The 13,609-nt window shown below is 37.4% G+C and overlaps 1 protein-coding gene and 1 long non-coding RNA gene across 2 annotated transcripts in view; both read left to right on the forward strand.

Moving 5' to 3' along the window:
• The window catches only part of LOC125235964 (ubiquitin-like protein 3), a 241,482-nt gene that overhangs the window by 57,296 nt on the left and 170,577 nt on the right, over window positions 1–13,609 (forward strand). The window lies entirely within an intron of this gene.
• On the forward strand, window positions 757–7,054 carry LOC125235966. The gene is made up of 2 exons (XR_007178147.1): window positions 757–1,263; window positions 4,416–7,054. It is a non-coding gene; the product is annotated as an uncharacterized LOC125235966 (long non-coding RNA).

Genomic DNA, 13,609 nt, shown 5'->3' on the forward strand with positions numbered 1-13,609 from the left:
GCGCAATAGTAGATTGTGTAACAATAATTGCAAAAGCGTTAATTTAAGTGTTCATTTTATATGTTTTCTCTAGAATACACCCAATCCATCACAATAAAAAAAAGATTCGTTTGAACTAGAAACGTAGGTACCTACTGTCCTACTCGTATTAGTAACTGTGTATGGCGCTATGCTAGTACCAACGCTCTTTCTACCTTTTTATCTAATAAAGATTCAAGTACGTATTTGTTTCTTAAATACTGACGAAATCATATTTACATAAAATGTTTGAATAGATGTTTGCACAATATTTAAGTAGGTACCAAACTTTCGAGCTAGATAGATCGCAGCATCTACCTAAATGTCGTTACAGATAAATCCTTATTGATTTTAATGTGTCATTCTAGCTTTAAATCTCACTTTTACGCCATTTACGTAAGCAATAATGTACCTAACACTGCAAATATATAACAACCACTTACTTTTCTGGGTGTCTAGGAATTCTAAAGAATGACATTTCCGCATTTTGAGAACTTTCCATACACCCATAAACACTACAGTAACGAAAATATGTCTTCGGTGCTGACGTCATTTTCTCCCGAACTCAACACGTCAACACAGCGCGCAAACGCGGCCCCGACTGTCCAGCCCAATAATCACCAGTTTCGCATGTTTTCGCCGCATGCGAGGGGAGGGAGGGGGACACACCGCGCGGCGTGAAGTTTGTAAGAAGAGTTATTACTGGTTTTATACTGTGTCTTGAGCCTTGGTTTGGCTCACATCTCAGAAGTTGGATAAAGGATCTAATGTCCACAAGGTGCGTAAACGTCACTTGGCCTTCTAAAAGTTGGTTTGATAATAGAAACTACAGAAAATATGTGTATAAATGATACAAGATTTCATTAACTTGTTCGATAAGAGGAGCAAAAGACAGATCGTTTTGTTTACTTAAAACCAAAAGGTTTTTGTTTGGTGCATCTAGCATAACTTTGTTTTCAGTTGATCAAATTATTAACCATTTCTTTTGTATTGTTTGTTTTTGGGCTGTGAGATGAGAAGCTGCCATACACAAAGGAACAACTCAAGGAATCAAACAGCTGATGTATGATGAGAGGTAACTTAAGGGTTGAAGCATTAGCTCTTTGGTGAAACTAACTATGTCATCAGCACAAGCCTTGAACATGTTGATAAGGATATGAAATGCTAGATGGTAAGAATGGCATTGGACAGAATACACAGTATTCTGGTGCAGTGCAGGTACTCAGAGAAAACTGATTAACACATGTAAGTTGAATGTATATTTATTCTTTTGGATGGTTTACTGAAAAGTACTGAAAAGTTTTTTTTTTTAGTTCAGACACATTGGTTATATAGTACCTATATATATGTATGATGAAATATAACAAAGATAATGATATAGATTAACAATCCAAAGTTTTAGCTATTATGAAAAATGAGAAAAGAGCTTCAAGCAGTAGCATGCTAAATTAAATTGTTAGCAGGCTATGTCGGGTTTCAATATAAAGAGATTTTTACCAAGCGGCACACAGGTCACAGGTCATAGAATATATAAACTGTGGTTAATACATAGCTCAATTGATAGTTCATGTACATAATTATATATAAAATATATGTATCAGTTATTTGAGGTATAAGGTACAAAGAAATTAGTTTTGATTCCGTAGCGCAATATTTATTTATAAATATTTTGAGATCTAGGCAAATGAATACTACAATGTACATAGTTGATGTTGAATGCTTTATTTAATAATTTAAGGAGAGTAGGCAAGTAAAAAGTGAATAAATAAAATCACAGATGATAAGAATTCCAAATGTGTAGCGGTACTGGTAGTGACATATTAAAACTGGTAGAGTGAATCAGATCTCTATTCCAGACTATTACCTATTGTGTAGTAAGCTAATCAAAGGTCCGCTTATACTATCAAGCCTGAATTTTGTGAAAGTATGAGTAATATTTATGCAATATAAAGATATAATGGGTTTTCCTGAATTGATTACTCCTCAATTATGGATATTATTAATTACTTCAAATTCTTCATTGATTCTCTAATGATTTTTGTGACCGACTGATATGGATAACTGGCATGATTAATCACGGGGTTACATACAAAGGTAGTTAAGTAATGTTACTAATGATATAAACAGTACATGAGTGTAAAAGAGACACACAACCATTTCATAGTGTCACTATCTTTTAACACTAAATTTCTAAAAGGTTACTCCGAAAACAAAGGTTACAATTTCAAAGCATCATCATTTTCATCCAGGACAATTGGCCTCTGATTCCATTTCGAATTTTGGTACTGTACAATGTACATCACGAAAGTATGCCTTTGAATATTACCATGTGATATTTATCTATGTTGATGATCAAATATGTATGTAAGTATAAAAGGTTTAGTGATAACCCGGTTCTTTTTTTAGTTTTTGTTTTAAGGGATTGAGTATGCACATTACTTTTCCCCACTGCCAACATGTTAGAGAGTCAGTAATTCTATGGAATTATTCTAGAAAAGAACACAAATAATTTATAGTATGGTAGATTCAGGTTAATAGACAGAGTAATTATTGATGTATTTTAAGTAAACACAACTACCAGGTCGTAACTTTTAGGTCACTATATTTAAAATTGCAAGTGCCTAGTAAAGGTAAAAATTACAAGCCAGTTCAAGGTATACAGTGCCTAGTAAAGGTAAAAGCAGGTGACCTGTAGGTACCTACTTATTAAAATTTAAAAAAATATCAAGTTATATAAGTAATTTAAATTAAATATCAAAAAAACCATGCTTGTTTGAAATACCAGCAGAACTTTTTTTTATTCAATTATCATTGAAAATGGACTTTAAAAAAAGTAACAATGGTAAATAGAAGTATCTACTTCAAATTGTTTAGGTACTACCAAGTTTTGGTATTAATACATTTATTTGTTCGGATTCCTGTTGTTTGATACATCATTGGCCACAGCATCTTAGCAGATGATTGTTGCAGTGATTTTATTGTGTGGTGTCGATATGCCGTACATTGTCTTTGGTGGCTTAGTACCTAGTCCAATGATACAAAAAAAAAGGTAAAATCTAGAGTTTCCAGAGTGACTTAAATGTACTTATGTGGTTAACGGTAAATGACATTTTAATATAAAGAAACCTTGCGAAATAAGCCAGAAAGGGAGGAATTTGGAGTTGGTTTAATTTTTCATAAAGCATCATGAAATCAACTTTTGATCATAATATTTGGTGTAATTAATTATTGTATGATGGAGACTCAGTGATGACCAGAAATAAGTAGGTAAATTTAATCGTATTAAGGTAACCAACGAATACAAAATTGAAGGTTACATTTTATTTAGAAGAGTGCTGTTTACATCCAAATAGAGCTCGACGGCTGTACCAATGTAACAAAAAGAAGAAATGAATAAGATATAAGTAACTGAACTTATTCTAAATAATATGGCTGGTATGCAAATAGCGTTTTCGGCTCCGGCCAAAGACTTCAGAGGTTCATTTTGATTTTGTCTGAATAATGATGTTTGTTGCGCCCTCGTGAGTCGCTGCAGAGCCAGAGGTTGAAGAGATGTTTCTGAAATTTCCGATTCCAATAAGTAGTTGATTATTGCCATTATGAATCTGCGGGTTAATAAACAATTAACGTTATAAAACTGCAAGAGAAAGAGAATGTAATACGTAGGAAAGTTCATTGAATATTTGTATAGGTACCTAAGAAGTTTTGTTTCATTAAAGGTTACTAATAGCTACAAGATTTCAATAGCTACCCAAAATATTCCCAGGGATGTTGCATTTAATTAATATTTACTGATAAACTTACATAACGCCATGTTTGTATTTCAAAATGGGGTAGGCAGAGCACGTGAAACTGCAATTACGAAGCCAATTTGGCAATTAAGGCGTTAAAAGTAACGGAAATTGTGAATATAATACTTAATTTTCTAAATATATTCAAGGTTGATAAATGAAATTAGTATGAATGTCATTGTATTAAATTAATGATATGAATCTTTGATTAAAATACTGAGAGTATCTACTGAGACTGATGTCCATGACGTCTGATTACTGATTCAATTTCAATACTGATAATGTTAGGTTTTAAGGTACTATACTCAATAAGTAGCAGGTCTCTTGAGGGTGATTTTTCTATGCTTTTCTATGTTGACTGAAAGTTTGTTTCGATGTATATAACAGGGTTAATAACCAGATAAAACCGATGATGGATTATAATGATGGTAATAATCTTATACCTAGACGAATTATAATGATGATGATCGACTGTGTCTGATCGAATTTTTAATGTCTGTGGCTAGAACGAGAATTAGGTACTGACAATAGTATAATGTGTTTCTATTTGTTTTATGTTCCAACGCTGGTAATATGGCTGATCGGATGAAATTGATGATTTGGAAGAGCCTCGCTGCAAGAGCACACTGATGTAAAGAAGGTTAAATCTGATAGATGGTGGAGCCACTGCCAGCGGACCGAGTGCCAAGCTGCTGGTGATCAGGGTCGCAGAGTCGCCGTACTGCAGTGCCGTGTACTTACACGATAAGGAAGCGAATCTCTCTATATGTGCATTGATTGAGAGTGTCGAGATTCAATGTTATAAGATTAATAGCTGGCACGACTATACTAGTCTTTATATACATATTGTAAAATCTTAATTGAGTGCCGAGTTATGGCAGTGTGTAGTCTAGACCAGGCCATGATAGTAGGTAAAACAAACAAAGCTATGTATAGATTGTGACTTATGTCGATTCGAAGATTCTTGTAATGTAAGCTTGTTGCGTGAATCAAATTTTAAACAAAATATTGATAGGTAAATTTATGTTGGAAAACTGCTCAGAACAGGCCTTAAAGGCAGACTGTCTGGGGCAGGCCCTGATTGTTGATGATGATATTATTTACCATAACAAACATAAGATTGAAAAGGTTAATACCTTTTGATTGATTGATTATGATGAATGAAGGAGCAGACTGTCTGGAACAGGTCCTGACTGGGTTGGGCCTAACATTCTAGAGCAGGCCGTGAAGGCAGACTGTCTAGAACAGGCTATGATACCAGTTTGGCATTCTAGAGCAGGCCGTTATGGCAGACTGTCTAGACCACACCAGTCTAGAGCAGGCCATACCAAATTATAAAATTATATTGATTGATTAGGTTGAATGAAGGAGCAGACTGTCTGGAACAGGTTTGGGTAGTAGCCTGACATTCTAGAGCAGGCCGTGAAGGCAGACTGTCTAGAACAGGCTATAATACCATCTTGACATTCTAGAGCAGGCCGATATGGCAGACTGTCTAGGCCACACCAGTCTAGAGCAGGCCATAATTTAATTGATTGATTGGCAGACCGCCTTGATTAGTCAAGAACGGGCCATAACAAATTATATTTTGTTGATGAAAAGAGCAGGCCTTAAAGGCAGACTGCGGATGTTTATGGTATAATATCTCTTATTAATATGTTCAGAACAGGCCTTTAGGTTGACTGTTAATGATATATACTTTGTTAATATAATTAGAACAGGCTTGTAAGCAGACTGATTATTAGTGATATAATATAATTTATTAATATGATAAGAGCAGGCCTAGTCTAGTAGGCAGACTGTGATGTTAATTAGAAAATATACTTTTGCTAATATGTTATACTTTGGAACCGGCCTTGAAGGCAGACTGAGATAGTTAATGATATAATATAAAAACCTCGATAATATGATTAGAATTGACTTTGTAAGCTGAATGTGACTATTAATGATATATTATACTTAGTCAATACTTAAATAACAAGCCTAGTAGGCAGAGATTGATAATGATGTTTTATACACTTTGATAAAATGGATAATCATACTGGTTATAAAATAGGTATTGTAAACAGACTGAGATAGTTAATGATAGTACTTTGTTCATATGATTAGAACATTTGTGGACAAACTGAGAGTGTTAATCACTTTATATTATGTACAAAATTCAAACTGCCTATGGCATTGTTAATGATACATAATTCGTTAATATGTTTAGAACTGACCTTTGAAAGCGGACTGAGATTATTATTTATATATATACTTTGTTAATGTGATAAGAACAGTTCCTGAAAGCTGTGAAAGACCGAGGGTTGCGATTGATCAAGACACGCATTGAATATAATGATCTAATTTGCCAGAATGTTGAGTAGGCCTTGAAGACAGGCTGCGGTTGTTAATGGTCGTTTATACCTACTTGTATTAATTGCTTGGAGCAGTCTATGATTGTAAATTAGTTGCTAGATTGGAAAACTTCAACGAAATGCAAGCTGTTACAGCTACTTGATGTAGGTAATGCAAGTGTTTATAATATGTTGAATATTACAAAAAAAAAGTTATGCATAGGTTTAGAGCAGGCATTAGGACAGGCTGTATTGATGTTGATTTTTACTTACTCATAAACTGTCTAGAAGAGCATGATTTAAGTTCCTTAATATATTAATGAAAGATAGGTAACTGCAGATTAAAAGTGATCTTGATTTGTGATTTTATGAGATTAAAAGGCTGATGATTTTATATGTGTTAAACTGATAGCTCTTGTATATTTAATAACTGTAATAAGGTTACGAAAGAATTTAAGATTTTGTATATGTGTTATACTGATTATTTAATAAGGTTTAGGAGAAGGATACTGTAGTAATGAATGTCTGTGGATTGATACTGTAGTAATGAATGTAGACATTAAGCGTAGATAGGTACCCGTACGTTTGTTACCACTGTTATTGAGGTGAATATGTTTAGTGAGAGGGCTCACTTTATAATAAGGACGGCCGAAGCTGTAAGCATCACAATGAATAACATTCTGTATATATAGCCTTATACTGATCGTAGCTCATCTGTGCATGGGCTTAACGAATGTCAACAGTAAACGTCAGATTTGGCGGCACTTCACTTTTTAGGTTATAAGAGTTTTTGTACGGATTGTAACTACTGATAGTAGATGATTAATGATTTGATTAATGTTATATTCCTGATTATTATTTGACACTGTAATTGAAGCAATCAATGTAATAAAGCAAATGTAGCTGGAAGCAGTGGTTTAAATGATAAACCCCCATACCGGAGCTCGAGGGCCACGGACATGCCCTTACATGAAACTGGAAGCAATAGATTAAATGATGGAACCCTGTGACTGAGCTCTTGAGCCTTGGTTTGGCTCACATTTGGATATATATTTTTGGCACTTTGTCCGCATTTATATTTAATTTCTTGACTGTTCATTTATCGAAGATCCCAAATAAAACAAAAGCCTGTGGGCATTCACAATCTGTACGGAATTTCACGACGCCAACGGACTAATCAAAATCGGGAACTTCATGTTTAGACATTCCTTTTGATTTGACCTAAATGCTTTTTTTTAGCCAGAACCTGAATATTATTAATCATGGCCTCGATTTACCTACAATACAGATGGAGTGTTTAGGGTTCGGTATAATATAAAGTTAATATAGTTGTTAAGTACATACAATTTCCATCGTATTGAGGATATTTAAGGTAAGGTGTGTTACCTACAGGAATATTATAATATCGTCAACCAATTTACTAATGCGGATATGGACAATAAACCACGAATAACTGAATCCTGGCACCCATCTACTTATTAGTGTTTAATCAACTATGGTGCACTGCTATGTGCACATATAGATAGGTAACTATCTCGCTGTGCGGAACCACCATAAGCAAGCACAACAGATATTCACCTGAAATTCTGAGCTCTGCTCTAATTCCTCACAGTGCAAATTAATTATTCTGGCGACCCCTGTCTTGGAATTGTAATTTGGCATGTAGCACTACGTCTCTAATATGTGTGCTCTAACCACCAACCCGCCCGAGAGGAAGCTGATCAGGGTAAGTACGTCTTCGTGCCATGGGATGAGGTGAAAGGTGGACGACATGGCTTGTCAAGATTATTTCTGGGGACTCACGGATAGGTCATCATTGCATGCAACTGTCTAAAGGTAGCATTCGGATCCCAGCAGTCGCGACCCGGCAGCCGCTGCCGGGCCGCGACTGCTGGGATCCGAATGCTACCTTAATGCCGGTCACCAGCAGGTACTTACTGTAGTGTTGTCCGGCTCGGTTGTGCAGGTCGTTTTCAGCTTATAAAATTACCAAACCTATTGAAAACACAGATTCAATCGTTAGCATTTTAATATTAGTCGTTATTGCACATTTCGTGTCGGTCATGAGCGTTCACGGTGGCTACTCTCCGTACACACCAGCATAAAAATGTTAATACAGTAAAGATATCAGTTGAACTTTTTCGAGCTGGTGGAAAAACAAAAGTCCACCTGAAATGAGCCGAGCCGAGACTCTAATTGCCGGGTACCCACCAAACCGCAACCTCACGGGACCCTGCATAATCCCCGGTCAGGTCATAATTGCCGGCATTGCCGCGGCATGCGCCGGTCACATCTGCACCCGTTTTTTTTCCCCATCGGCATTTCCGCCCGCCAGGCGTTGGGCCATTCAAATTGCAAAACAAATTGTTCTTTTTTCGGTATAATTTTAGCCGCGTGTGCTATATTTAAAAAGGAAACAAGCACCGGTTAAAATATTTAATAACGTGATTCTTAGAAATCGAAAAAAATCTTGGATTTTCCTACTATGGGTATGATTAATTTTATACTCATTCAACAGTTAAGAAAAGGGTAACATATATTATGAATGTATAGAGCCATCATTTTGGTATTGTACCGATCTACGGACGTACAGAATGTTGTTAGTTACATATTTTAATTGAGATTATGGCCCTTGTTTTATCTTATCAAGCCCATTGCTTAAATAATGAAAGGGTTTATTTAACTAAGTGCTATTTGTCATTTTAATCTTATTAAATAACTTATTTAATCTCTCTACAAGTTACTCGATTTGATCAGCATTCGGCATCTCATTCATTAGAGGGGTGCCAAAGGACCGGTCGCTATAGCGACCCCTCAGCTTGAACTCTTTAAGATTGATGCTCTGGACACCGGCGGAGGGCTGATATGAAAAATTTGCATACAGATCTATAACGGACGCAATCAGCTTTGCCTCTCATCATTAGGCCCAGTTATTCAATTTTGAACCTCGTCAGTGTACCTCATAGTTCATTTAAATTCGGCCCGAGTTGACAGGGGTGGACTGAAAAACTGATAAAAGAGCGAGGGTCCTCTCATAATGAAAACCTGTCGTGACGTGGGACGTTTTTGACAATCTGTTACCCTTTAAACCGCTTTTAAAATGTTAATTTGGGGGATAATTTTAGACATGAATAAGGTTAAGTGATCCTTTAACTAGTTCAACCCGTTAGATGATCTTGATTGAGAGCATTAATTATGCTAACGGATTTTGCATAATTGAATAGGTACTCGTTTATATTCATCAGCTTCTTATGCACATATATTTCAGTTTTACATGTTAGAAACTTGCACTTAGCCAACACTTGAAAAGAGATTTGTACCATGTTTCACTTACCGAACTCAGCCGCCTGTTTGTAAACAACATCAAACAAACAAGCTACACTTTCAAACACTGAACTAGTGATGTACCGTATCGACACTCATCGACTATTCATCGCCGATTCGGCGTGCTCATGAATATTGATGGGACTTTCGCGGGCATTGCGTAATCCGACCGGGGACTCGCGAGCTGATTGGGTTCAGCCCTACGCGAGTTATGTCAAACTAGTCGGTTACTAATTACACTTCAGCTATAGAACGTGCCTATTTTGTTTGTATCTGTACTCTATAGGTAGATTAGTTCTGGTTGTTTGACAATGTTTCTAGGGTTCGATGGTGAAAGACTGGCAAAAGACAGTTCTTGAACGTCGATATAGATCCGACAACTCATTTATGAAACCTGTGGACCTAATACAAACGAAATAAGTTTTTAGGCCAATCTAGTCCTAACACTTTCACTCGTAGTTTAAAAAACTACTTATTTGTTTCCTCCTTTGTCTTCCTTCGTTCCTTCTTTGAGCTTGATGTTTCCAATTGGAAGGCTCAAGGAAGCTTTTGCCTGGGCAAAGCGACAGTGGGGCACTTTATATAGGTAATACTTAAAAAAAAAAACATGGGAATCCAGCAGCCAGAGTGTAGATGCTCCGTCAACCATCGTGCGACAATTCGAACATACCAAATCAGTATAAGAGACTAGACTTCCGAAATGTAGTGAATGTTTTACTTATCGTGTTTTATGTTATGCGCATACATTTGCGCGCCTATCCGCTCCGACGCATTCTATCAGGTACTTAAGTTTGTTCAGCCGTCAAATTGATCTCAATAGCTCTACATATGTAACCACTATACAAACGAGGGTTGAAAGGAGATATTTAACTTCAGTAACTTTTAAGTATATTAAAACTAAGTTTGCACGCTTTCAATATTTACTTGATAAATACATGTACACAAAGAACACAGCGAATTTCATCCTACAAGTCAAACTTTTGAGTTTCCTTTGACTTTCTTAAGTACGTATCAAATCCCCCAAACCTTAAGACACCAGACACGCCTTCTTAGGTAGCGTTCCCACTTAAGCGTCGCGTGTCTCGGGGCGCCACATCGCCGCCACGCCACCTGGGGCGCGTCTTACGTCCTTCCTATACAAAATGTACTGAGGAGACGTTTTTTGAATTACATTCAGGCGGCGTGGCGCGGACGTCCGTTCCGCACCTCAGAACATGCGTCTCTTAAGTGTGGCCGGCCCCTTACAGAGTGTCTTAAGGGGTCGGCCGGTTAATTCAAAGAGAACGCATCTAAGTGAGGGCAAACACAACCTAATCCAAAACTACTTGTGACCAGATCAACGTAATGGCAAACTATGGCGTCCCCTCATGAATACCGAAACGAGGTCCGCTAGGAAACCCCATTTGGATGCCGCAGCTGTTTTAATTACGAAAGTATTAGGTTATTTTAAATTGGGTTAGGTGCCCTGGGCTCGACAATAACTAAAACGTGACTTAAATTCGTATAGAATATTATTGAGGGCTAAATCGTGAATGGAATGATGAAAATGAAAAATTAAACGAAAAAAATGTGTTTAATTTTTGCTAGCGAAAGATCAGCTCGGAATACGAATATCTTGGTTTGGTTGTCATTTTCAATCATAAAAACGAGTCTTATATGGATCGGTTTTTATTCGAGATGCACGCGTGACCTTTACTCACTTTGGAAGTTTCTGAGGCACATGACATAGCGGATTTATTAGAAAAACTTTAATCTCACAGAAAGTAGAATCAATTTAAATCTTCAAAGAAAGCATGCATAGGTATTGTTTCCAAACAAGAGCTTCCGGTTTATCGTAAATCAAACTGCATTTATTCGGATATGTGTATATGTTCCGCACATTTAATGAGTGGACGAGTAACCTACCCTTCGTAGTTATACATACTAATTTACCTACCTAGTTTGTGATCGTGTAACCAGAGTCCGCAACAGCACAACACCGCCGCTACCCTTACCGCAAAGCCTTCAGTTACGGTTGATTCACACGAAAGGGCTCGGAATTTGATCCTGTCCCCAGATCGTGCGGATCGTCTGTCTAAGACAATTACAATGGTGTAAGTTAGGAACAGACTCTTGTTAAATAATTAACAATTAGAACACTCCCCGTTAACAATATCGGGGGCGAATACTTGTGCTCAAATTCCTGGCAACTTCACCCCTTTTGACACACATGCATTTAAATTCAGACAGACAAAGCGGAGTCTTTGAATCCCCTGCTTGAGTGCTTGAGCCGCGAACACGCCGCGTCCTACTTTCATTCATTGTTAGACACGCTGATGCCCCTGTTTCGGAACTTTTCTGTCGGCTCAGTTCGGCAACACAAACGCCAACCCACTAAAAAAGCCCCTTCAAGAGTTGCTTGTCCCACTAAATATCGTACCTCAATTTACAACATCGACGACAAAGCGGTATCATAAAAATATATTGAGAATATTACGTTCCCGGTACACAGTCGTGTTTGTTTCGTTTCAACCATTACTGCGGAAACTTTGTTGTTTTCTCCGAAACATGCAAAAGCGTACATAAAGTTGCGCCATTACGTTCGTTCTGCAAACGGAACTAGTCGTATTCGATATAAATCAAATCGTGAACGTAGACCTGAACTGGCCGGCCAGCTGTTATGTATTGCGCCGTTAAACATCTAGATCACCGAGCACATTTGAGTTACTTTGTCTATCTAGATCTTATTACGGGTATCGTGTAGATATGTCATGCTGATCTGATATTAGAGTCGAATCGATACATAAAATTAGTTTCTGTATCGGTAGAGGCCGTTCATTTGGCACGTTGATAAAGATCCACTCCAAAATAAATGTCTGATACGCCGTTTAGTTAATTTATGTGTTTTTTTTTTCGTATTAATTCAAGACAAGAGGGCAACTTAATTTAATTACCATGTAATTTATAAAAATTAACCAAAACATCTTTGAATTACTCGTTAATTTTGTTATTTCCCACTTTGACATGACTTTGAAAGATAAACGTGCACAATTCACATCACACAAAATGTCGAGATTTTGGACAACCTCACCGCAATCACACCTTTTCATAAGAAGAAAATAGTTCTTTTATATTTAGGTACTGCAACACTTGACATGACATGACCCCTACTGTGTAAACAACAAACTAACTGTGTAAAGCCACATATCTGACTCGACTGAAAAACCAAACGGGTTTGATCTTCCTCGGAAAATCTGGTGTCGCTTGAACAGGCTGAGAACCGGTCATGGCCGCTGCAAATCAGCCACACACAAATGGGGTTGGACGGATTCACCACTTTGCGAATGCGGAGAGGAAGAGCAGACTACTGAACATATCTTCCAATGCTGCCCACTCCACTCATATCCCGGGCCTGCTGAAGATCTGTTCATCGTGACACCGGACCTGGTTGCCTGGCTTAGCAACCTCAAGGCTACACTCTGATTGCTTTTATAATTTGCCATACGATTAAATAAATAAATGTAAACACTAACCACTAAATTGAATGTGTACCTATTGAGATAGTTATACACATCGTTATGTAATATAATTACACTAATTACATAATCGGCACTTGAAATCACCGAACCGGTAGAATACCCGCGCGACTCGCGTCTCGACCTCACCTTCCCACCAAACTGGTCCAACTTGTATGCTAATTCAGTGTTTTACTCCTTCCCTGCGGTTATCAGATTGTTTGTTTTTACAGTTTAGGAACACGAACTGGACGATAATACTTACCTCAGTATTTTTATTATGTACAAAGAATTATCGTTACATTACACTTGATTAGCTGGGTCCACACAGAGCGAGGCACATTGCGAGGCAATTTTCTCGCGCGGCAAACGTGTTATGTAGACGTATACCTATTTAGGCCGAGGCAGTGCGTGCGTTTTGCTCGGCTAAGCATCCTGCCCCGGCCGAGCGAGACACGTCTATAGTGGACATTCGTCGCGTGAGCACATTTGCCTCGGGACGTCGGGACGTGCCTCACTCTGTCTGGACCTGGCTATTATCATTATATTCATTATAATATTATAATATATCAGTGTATGTTTCCATACAAGTAACAGCTAGTAGTTGTTTTATTAGTCTATCTATATCGACCCTAAGATTACTTTA

The sequence above is a fragment of the Leguminivora glycinivorella genome, chromosome 18 (genome assembly GCF_023078275.1).
Source record: "Leguminivora glycinivorella isolate SPB_JAAS2020 chromosome 18, LegGlyc_1.1, whole genome shotgun sequence".
In the NCBI taxonomy this organism is placed as follows: Eukaryota; Metazoa; Arthropoda; class Insecta; order Lepidoptera; family Tortricidae; genus Leguminivora; species Leguminivora glycinivorella.